Below are 11,178 nucleotides of genomic sequence, written 5' to 3'. Positions count from 1 at the left end.
TAAACAGTGGGCAGCAATTTTTCTTCTTTTTCATAGTGCCTAATAGGTATGTTATAATATGCAGCAAGGCGTGAAGCATAGACACCTCCAAAGATGGGGCCCTTTGTACGATTCAGACTTAACCGTTTGGCAATAATACCGCCCATACTAACAGTATTATCACAGAATAAACCATGGGACAAAATAATAATATCAGGAACACTAAGGTTTCCACAGTTTCTGTGACCAATTAAGCAACAACTAGCAAATATTGCAAAGTAGTGTAAAACAGGAAAAATTTATGCTAGTGATTCTTGCATCGAAAACCTTCCTGGTTTCCCCTACAGTAATAGTGTTAATAAACCCGTCCACATCTTTACGATGTTTTTCTTCTAAGCTACCCTCGAAAGGTATTTTGCAAACCTTGCAAAATTCATCTAGTTACATCTTCTTAACCACATCATATAAATGAAACTCTACTGAAGGAGGTGATTCCTTAGGATAATAGTAGAAGTTTTGCACAAAAGTATTGGTGAGTAAGAGATACCATTCGCGTTGGTCGCGGAGGAAGTCAGTGAGGCCTGCATTCTCAGCCAATTCATAAAAATCAACATAAATCCTGGCTGGTCTCAAGAAATCATTGGAAGTCCATTCACACGGCCAAACCTCTGCGGTGCGAGGCAAATTATATTTGGGCCTCTCTGCTTCTTCACTTTTCTTTTCCTTCGAGCTTCGGCTCGATGAGCCCCTCAAAAATCTCTTCATTATTTTCTGAAAAATTCTGTTTTTAGTAACTTCAAATAAAAGTGAACCAAGCTCAACAAAATTGATAGCAACTACTCCTACAAGTGCCTAGAGCCTATATCATGCATTAGAACTACTTGGAACCATATAAATTTGACATGCAAGCTCAAGAACATGGTCACCTAGGCAGCACAAATTTGCAATGAGTAAAGCACTAGAACAAAAACTAATTGGACCAATGGAGGAGTCACATACCAAGGAACAATCCCCCCAAGCAGTTTTGAGAGAGGTGCTTTGAGCAAGGAGATCGAAAATCGCAGCAAAATGAGCTAGAACTCGTGCTTGAGCTGGATGGTGATTTTTTTTGGGAGGAAGAAGAAGTGTGTGGGTGCAGGAATAAGTGGAGGAGAGCCACCGTGGGCCCACGAGGCAGGGGCGCGCCCTGTAGGGGTGGGCGCGCCCTGGACCCTCGTGGCCAGGTGCTTGCTCCCCCTGCTGTGTTTTCAGTGCCAGATATTCTCAAATATTCCAGGAAAAATCATATTAAATTGGCAGGGCATTTGAAGAACTTTTATTTTCGGAGTATTTTTATATTGCACGAATAATTCAGAAAACAGACAGGAAAATACTATTTTTACTTTATTTCAACTAAATAACAGAAAGTAGAGAGAGGGTACAGAAGGTTGTGCCTTCTAGTTCTATCCATCTCATGCTCATCAAAAGGAATCCACTAACAAGGTTGATCAAGTCTTGTTAACAAACTCATTCCGACTAACATGGAACCGGAGAAATTTCGAATAACACTATGTTACCTCAACGGGGATATGCACATCCCCAATAATAAGAATATCATATTTCTTCTTGACAGTAGGTAGAGGGAATTCAAAACCTCCAAAAATAATTGATGGAATTTTTCCAATAGAATTTATACTATGAACTTGTGGTTGTTTCCTCGAAAAGTGTACCGTATGCTCATTACCACTAACATGAAAAGTGACATTGCCTTTGTTGCAATCAATAACAGCCCCTGTAGTATTCAAAAAGGGTCTTCCAAGAATAATAGACATACTATCGTCCTCGGGAATATCAAGAATAACAAAGTCCGTTAAAATAGTCACGTTTGCAACCACAACAGGCACATCCTCACAAATACCGACACGTATAGCAGTTGATTTATCAGCCATTTGCAAAGATATTTTAGTCGGTGTCAACTTATTCAAATCAAGTCTACGATATAAAGAGAGAGGCATAACACTAACACCGGCTCCAAGATCACATAAAGTAGTTTTAACATAGTTTCTTTTAATGGAGCATGGTATAGTTGGTACTCCTGAATCTCCTAGTTTCTGAGGTATTCCACCCTTAAAAGTGTAACTAGCAAGCATGGTGGAAATTTCAGCTTCCGGTATCTTTCTTTTATTAGTGACAATTTCTTTCATATACTTTGCATAAGGATTCATTTTGAGCATATCAGTCAAACGCATACGCAAGAAGATAGGTCTAATCATTTCAGCAAAGCGCTCAAAATCCTCATCATCCTTTTTCTTGGATGGTTTGGGAGGAAAAGGCATGGGTTTCTGAACCCAAGGTTCTCTTTCCTTACCGTGCTTCCTAGCAACAAAGTCTCTTATCATAACGTTGATTCTTTGATTGTGGGTTATCAAGATCAACAGCAGGTTCAATTTCTACATCATTATCATTGCTAGGTTGCGCATCAACATGAACATCATCATTAACATTATCACTAGGTTCATGTTCGTTACCAGATTGTGTTTCAGCATCAGAAATAGAAATATCATTTGGATTTTCAGGTGTTTCAGCAATAGGTTCACTAGAAGCATGCAAAGTCCTATCATTTTTATTTTTCTTCTTTTTAGAAGGACTAGGTGCATCTAAGTTATTTCTCTGAGAATCCTGCTCAATTCACTTCGGGTGGCCTTCAGGATACAGAGGTTCCTGAGTCATTTTACCAGCTCTAGTAGCCACTCTAACAGCATAATCATTATTCTTACTATTTAATTCATTGAGCAAATCATTTTGAGCTTTAAGTACTTGTTCTACTTGAGTGGTAACCATAGAAGCATGTTTACTAATGAGTTTAAGTTCACCTTTAACTCTAGACATATAATCACCCAAGTGTTCAATCATATAAGCATTATGTTTTAGTTGTCTACCAAAATAAGCATTAAAATCTTCTTGCTTAACCATAAAGTTATCAAACTCATCCAACATTGGCTAGCAAACTTAGTAGGAGGGATTTCAGCTTTATCATATCTATAGAGAGAATTTACCTTTACTACCTGTGTCGGGTTATCAAGACCATGAGTTTCTTCAATAGGTGATGGATTAGGATCATATATTTCTTCAACAGGCGGTAAATTAAGACCATGTATTTCTTCAATAGGAGGTAAATTCTTAACATCTTCAGCTTTAATACCCTTTTCTTTCATAGATTTCTTTGCCTCTTGCATATCTTCAGGACTGAGAAATAGAACACCCCTCTTCTTCGGAGTTGATTTAGGAATTGGCTCAGGAATTGGCTCAGGAAGTGTCCAATTATTTTCATTTGTCAACATATTATTCAATAAAATTTCAGCTTCATCCAGTGTTCTTTCCCTGAAAACAAAACCAGCACAACTATCCAGGTAATCTCTGGAAGCATCGGTTAGTCCATTATAAAAGATATCAAGTATTTCATTTTTCTTAAGAGGGTGATCAGGCAAAGCATTAAGTAACTGGAGAAGCCTCCCCCAAGCTTGTGGGAGACTCTCTTCTTTAGTTTGCACAAAGTTGTATATATCCCTTAAAGCAGCTTATTTCTTATGAGCAGGGAAATATTTAGCAGAGAAGTAATGAATCATATCCTGGGGACTACGCACACAACCAGGATCAAGAGAATTAAACCATATCTTAGCATCACCCTTTAATGAGAACAGAAATATTTTAAGGATATAAACGTAGCGAGTTCTTTCATCATTAGTGAACAGGGTGGCTATAGCATTTAATTTAGTGAGATGTGCCACAACAGTTTCAGATTCATAACCATAGAAGGGATCAGATTCAACCAAAGCAATTATATCAGGATCAACAGAGAATTCATAATCCTTATCAGTAACACAGATAGGTGAAGTAGCAAAAGCAGGGTCAGGTTTCATTCTAGCATTAAGAGATTGCTGCTTCCATTTAGCTAATAACTTCTTAAGATCATATCTATCATTGCAAGCTAAAATAGCTCTAGCAGCTTCTTCATCCATAACATAACCCTCAGAAACAACAAGCAATTCATATTTATTAGGGGGGGAGTCTTCTTCATCACTATCATCAATATTATCAGTTTCAATAATTTCATTCTCTCTAGCCCTAGCAAGTTGTTAATCAAGAAATTCACCAAGTGGCACAGTAGTATCAAGCATAGAAGTAGTTTCATCATAAGTATCATGCATAGCAGAAGTGGCATCATCAATAACATGCGACATATCAGAATTAATAGCCGAAGTAGGTTTAGGTGTCGCAAGCTTACTCAAAACAGAAGGTGAATAAAGTGCAGAGCTAGATGGCAGTTCCTTACCTCCCCTCGTAGTTGTGGGATATTTTTTGTTTTCGCATCTTTCAAGTTCTTCATAGTGACCAGCAGATATAAATCCCAAGTGACTCAAAGAATAGAGCTATGCTCCCCGGCAACGGCGCCAAAAAATAGTCTTGATAACCCACAAGTATAGGGGATCGCAACAGGTTTCGAGGGTAGAGTATTCAACCCAAATTTATTGATTCGACACAAGGGGAGCCAAAGAATATTCTCAAGTATTAGCAGTTGAGTTGTCAATTCAACCACACCTGGATAACTTAGTATCTGCAGCAAAGTATTTAGTAGCAAAGTAATATCGAAGTAACGGTAACGATAGCAAAAGTAGTATTTTTGGGTTTTGTAGTGATTGTAACAGTAGCAACGGAAAAGTAAATAAGCGGAGAACAATATGTGAAAAGCTCGTAGGCATTGGATTGGTGATGGAGAATTATGCCGGATGCGGTTCATCATGTAACAATCATAACATAGGGTGACACAGAACTAGCTCCAATTCATCAATGTAATGTAGGCATGTATTCCAAATATAGTCATACGTGCTTATGGAAAAGAATTTGCATGACATCTTTTGTCCTACCCTCCCGTGGCAGCGGGGTCCTAATGGAAACTAAGGGATATTAAGGCCTCCTTTTAATAGAGTACCGGACCAAAGCATTAACACATAGTGAATAAATGAACTCCTCAAACTATGGTCATCACCGGGAGTGGTCCCGATTATTGTCACTTCGGGGTTGCCGGATCATAACACACATATATTCATGAAAACATAATAGGTTCAGATCTGAAATCATGGCACTCGGGCCCTAGTGACAAGCATTAAGCATAGCAAAGTCATCGCAACATCAATCTCAGAACATAGTGGATACTAGGGATCAAACCCTAACAAAACCACCTCGATTACATGATAAATCTCATCCAACCCATCACCGTCCAGCAAGCCTACGATGGAATTACTCACGCACGGCGGTGAGCATCATGAAATTGGTGATGGAGGATGGTTGATGATGACGACGGCGACGGATTCCCCTCTCCGGAGCCCCGAACGGACTCCAGATCAGCCCTCCCGAGAGGTTTTAGGGCTTGGCGGCGGCTCCGTATCGTAAAACGCAATGAATCCTTCTCTCTGATTTTTTTATCCCCGAACACGAATATATGGAGTTGGAGTTGAGGTTGGTGGAGCGTCAGGGGGCCCACGAGGCAGGGGGCACGTCCAGGGGGGCAGGCGCGCCCTCACCCTCGTGGACAGGTGGTGGGACCCCTGGCCTTGATTCTTTCGCCAATATTTTAATATTTTCCAAAAATAAGTTCCGTGGAGTTTCAGGTCATTCCGAGAACTTTTGTTTCTGCACATAAATAACACCATGGCAATTCTGCTGAAAACAGCGTCAGACCGGGTTAGTTCCATTCAAATCATGCAAGTTAGAGTCCAAAACAAGGGCAAAAGTGTTTGGAGAAGTAGATACAACGGAGACGTATCACCCCCCGCGCCGAGCTTTTTCTCTAGCAATCCCCACGTCACCGCCCAATCACCGCCCCCCCCCACCGCCGGCGACTGCCAACCAGAGGTCTCACGACTTCGAATCCCCACCGAGGACTAATTTATTACCATTTATGTCCTTCATATACGCGCTGACGGGTGGGCCCTATGGTAATGTGCGCTGCTGAATGTGGACCGTTTGACTGGTCAATTGATCGTGTCATCAACAAATTACGGAGCTGTATGGTGAGCCAGTGACCGTATGATCACCCTAAAATGTATTTTATTAACACAATACAGACTCAAACTACCATTTCTTTCTTTCATATACGCGCTGACAGGTGGGCCCCATGGTTATGCACCCTGATGGTGCAACACTAGTTGCGCCACATGGAATGTTTGACTGGTCAATTGATTGTGTCATCAACAAAATACGGAGTTGTACGGGTGAGCCAGTGACCGTATAATCACGACATGTATTTTTTTAACATGGTACAGACGCAAGCGCTCATATATACGCGCAAGCACTCATCGTTATAAGCACACACACACGCAGACCCTACCCCTATGAGCACCTTCGAGAGAGTGAGCCAGCATATGATCTTGAGATTTTATGAAGTCACCATAGGTGCCTCGTAGTCGAGTGGAACGTCTCCTCCCACTAAATGCACATGACCGAAAAATACTGAAATTAACCCAGGATAAATGCGAGCACCAGGAATTTAACCCTGGTGGTCTCGGGAAACCACTGTCCACCTAACCATCCAACCACAGGTTGGTTAGCACCACAAAATGTATGTGGTGACCGTGATGAGCTTATTCTGAAGTCCAGTGACCATATCGTGCTTTCGCTTCAAATACCATGACCGTAAGTGTCGTCAACAAAATATGGAGCACGCATCAAATACAATGTCCGTCAGTGCCATCAACAAAATACGAAGACGTATCATGAGCTAGATACCGTATGGTCACCACGAGAATGTATACGGTGATCGTAATGAGCATATTGTGAAGTCTAGTGACCGTATAGTGCTTTCGCTTGAAATACATTGACCGTCAAGTGTGAATGTATCAGGGGCATGCATACTTTTAGAGGGCCGAGAGATAGTTTGTGTGCGTACGTGAAAGTGGTGTAGAAAGAGGGGGTGTCCGGTGGAGACAAGGAGAGATATGCCCTTCGTTTCTCTTTCCCGTGACTAATATTTTAGGAGAAAATATAAACATTCACAATGCAGAACAAATATTTTTGGATGCACCATGCAATGAACTTTCATGTATAACATTGTACTATTGTATATGCTTATTTTCTTAGTGGCCGATTGCGTGTGTGGTGTGGTGGGCACATCATTTCTAGTTGGGGTGGGCACATCATTTCTAGTTGTGGTGGGTCAACATGAGGACTCATGGGTCGGTTCCATCCTGCGCCACATAGGTTGGACCGAGACGCATTATACGAAGACCCATGTGGAGGACTCGCCGTACAACACGAAGCTACCAGAGTCGTGGAGGACTCTATCCCCACTAGTGATAAGCCAACTATATATGATTTGTAACCCTAGGCCCCGAGTATGTTATAGAAGCCTGGGGGCTAGTTCGTCGATAGTATACACACACGTACAATGCCTGGTATTCACGTGTACTTTGTACACACACCTATCACTAATATACAGTACCAGGAGTAGGCTTTTTCCTCAACTGCAAGGGTCCGGACTTGGGTAAAACTTTGACTCGTATTACCATCCATCCTAACAGTCAGGGATATCCTACCGAATGATCTGATGGAATCATATCTGCCAACTACTAAGAGAGAGGTGTGTCTGTGGGGGGGCAATGTGTGGGAGAGAGGCCTAAAGATAATGGGCGTGCGGGAGACACGCAGGCACATATATGTGCGTATAGAGGGCTAGTAGAGACCGTGCGTGTGTATATATGCATGTGAGAGAAATAGTGTTTTCCAACTGAGATTAGTGAAAAGAGTGGTACATAGTAGTCAAAGAGAGAGAGAGAGAGAGAGAGAGAGAGAGAGAGATAGGGAGAGTGTGTGCGTGAGACACCCCGACACCCCGGGAGAGATTGTGAGCATGTGTGAAAGAGAAATGCCGATGTATATAAAGTGTGTGCACTTATGCGTTAGATAGAGAGATATATAGCGCGTTTGTGAGAACGGGCCGAGGCATAGTGCATCTACGTGTAAAGGCCGGTTCTACGAATTAAATTAAAATATAAATGGCGTTCTTATTTTTTGGATGAGATCATGAATTTTGAAATTTGCGTATGAACGAAAATCGGTCTATCAGACACCCATACTCTATTGAATTCTAGCATGTGCATGTGTTTATTTCATATTATCGATCCATAGAGTGAGAGCGGTTTGAAATACAGGCAATGCATTGCTTTTGCAATTCATATATAAACATTAATTCGTGCACTCCATGTTGTTAGTGTGAAGCACTTTATACATTTTGTCACTTACATGGATACATTCCAAATTGCTAGCTACGAAATAGAATACATGTTGAATTCAACATAAAGGGGGTTTCGAAGATTCGAATTCATAGGAAGTGCATTCATCTATTTGAACCCGAGATAATGGCATTTGTAAATCAGATCTAAAAGGGGGCATCAATCTTTGTTGTGCGTTTGAACATGCTATATATTCATACGCATGTCTAACTATTTTTTTGCAACCAAGGAGATTATATCTGGAACCATGCATGAACTGAGGTAAGTTGCATATTTTTTAATATATACTAATGTACAATGTATATTCAAATGTACCCCCTCCATTCCAAAATAATCGTAGTTTTAGAATTTTCAAGAGTAAAGATTTGTGAAGTTTGACAAATCCTGAAAGTTCAATTCAAGAGAACCAAAAATGTTAATGCTTCTGCTCCCAAATATTGAACAAAGCGCCAAATAAGTCTCTGGTCACCCGAAACCGTGCGAGACTAATGTTTGGTGGTAGGAAATTACTATCCTGAATCTGGCCCGTGTAGCCTATCGGCCCGATGTCCAAAGGTTTAACCCGGGGTAGGTTTGTAACTTCACCAAGACGCCAGTCTCAACCGCCTCTGAGAAGCATTCATACGCTATGGGCGCCAAAACACCCATGCGCTCGGCCGAAATCTATCCCGCCCACCATTTGGGACACCTGAGATTACCGTCCTACCCCCAACCCGCAATATGTCCGAAATTTTAGATGGGGGCAAAGTTTGTAACTTTCCCCAAATTTCAAACAAGCGCGTCCCAAACCGAAACATTGTTCCCCCTTTGTTCCCCCTTCCCTCCGTTTCCCCATTCATACTCCGTGGGCGCCAAAACGCCCTCTCCACCAGCCGCAAAACCCCAGCCTCCTCCGTCCTCCACCCCATCGCGCCCAATCCACCGCCGCCCTCCTCCATCACGCTGGAGCCGGTACCCCGGCGTCGTCGTCCAACGTAACCGCAACCGCAATGCCCTCAAGGACTTAGCAGCTGAAGCCGAGGCAGAGCTGCCTCCACGACGCCGACGCCGACGTGCGCTGTACCAGAACCACTTCGGCCATGCCATCCTGCGCCTCACCGCTGCCACTCCACTGTCGCAACCGTTCACCGCACCGGAGCCGTCCCGCTACGTTGTCATTCGTCGCCTCGGATCTGGTTCCCCGCCGCCGATAGACGGCCACCGCACCACACTCAACAACTTGGCCATGGGTTCGTCCAAGGCTCCACCGTCCTCCACAACTTCTCATTTCCAGCGAACCACAAGAAGATCATTGAAAAACAGAAGGAGGACACATCACTACCAGCAGAAAGAGGTACTCCTCTTCCCTTATTCGTGCAAAATCTTACGTCTCTGCTCACACTGTATTCATCCCACGAAACAAACTAGTTGAGTGCTTCTTACTGCATCTTCTTCGTGATACTAAATGCACAAGGTTTCCTCCCATTTACTATTTCACCTTTGCTAGAGGTCAGTAGCCCGCCTGGATTTCAATTCAGGGTCAGTCGAATCGCAACTAAAAGAAGCAGCACCCGCTTAGGCGCGCGGAGCACCTAGTCCGCCTGTTCACCGGGGAAGCGGCGCATCGGTGTCTATCATAGGGGTGTGGGGCACAGGAGCTGCTTGCGCCAGATCTAGAGGTCGGCGGGGCTGGAAGGGATGGCCGGGGGGCGGTGCGCTGAGGTCGAGGGGAAGGCAGAGGCAGGGGCCTGGGACGATGGTCGCTGGCGTTTCGAGGAAGATCGTAACACTGACTGGCTAGAGATAGATCAAGGCGATCTGCCCGTTCTTTGTACATCGGACGGTGCAGAAAAAATGGACTGACCTATTTGTTTTCAGTCGACTGTTATTTTCATAGGACCACACCTTGTGGTGTGCTGGAGGAGCATCTACATTTCCCAGCCATCCCTGTGCTCATATTTCAAAATCCTAGAATCTAGTAATTTCGTGTGCCATGCATGTTGTAGAGCTATCATATGTCTCCCGTCATTTATTTCACACCAACCTGCTATCTGCTACCTTTACACTGTACTACTTGTGCACAAACTTCACCCATACTCACACTATTGTTTTTTTATGCACGGGTATTTCAGACTCTGAGGCAGTGTTGATGAATACAAAAAAGAAAAGATAGAAACCTGCTCCAGTGTAATTCGAAGATAAGCACTAAGCGTTTGAGCGCTCTAAAGGGTGCAGTGTCAGCAAATGGAGACAGTAAATGTAGCTCTGCAGTTGATGATCTCAATTGCCACACACAACCATCCCAGGTGCTTGATTTAACTTCGCGCTATCAAATGTGGTTGCATGTTGCATATGGTGTCTAGCTTGTATTGCTTCCAATTTGGTTAAATTGCATCTGCTTACTTTACACATTATACCTTTGATAATGACATGCCTTCCTGTTTTTGATACATACTACATATGTCTATTAACCATGTTCGTACATCAAATTAATGCTCTTTTGTATCCCTCATCAATCACTTATGATGAGACAGTCACCCCAGTGGGTTACTGTGAGACGCGCTACTCGTTTAAAGAGTGTAGTGTCATCCTCCCCACATGATTCTCAAGAAACAACAAGGCCAAATGAAGATAGTCAACGTAGCTCTCTAGTTGATGACTGCAATTCCCCCACACCACCATCGCAGGTGCTTGCTCTTACTTGGCAGTGTGATATGTGGTTGCATGTTGCATATGGTGTCTACCTTGCAATGCTTCTAATTAGGGTAATTTGCATCTACTTAGTTAACACATTATACATGTGAATATGACATGCCTTCCTGTTTTTGGTACATACTACGTCTTTCTATTAACCATGTTCTTACATCAAACTACTTTTCTTGTGTATCCCTCATCAATCACTTCTGACGAGACACCTTCAAGTTGATAGTGTAATATTGGTTGCATCTTGCAT

This window comes from Aegilops tauschii, chromosome 4 (assembly GCF_002575655.3).
Source record: "Aegilops tauschii subsp. strangulata cultivar AL8/78 chromosome 4, Aet v6.0, whole genome shotgun sequence".
Lineage (NCBI taxonomy): Eukaryota > Viridiplantae > Streptophyta > Magnoliopsida > Poales > Poaceae > Aegilops > Aegilops tauschii.
Note: the sequence above shows the minus strand (reverse complement) of the source record.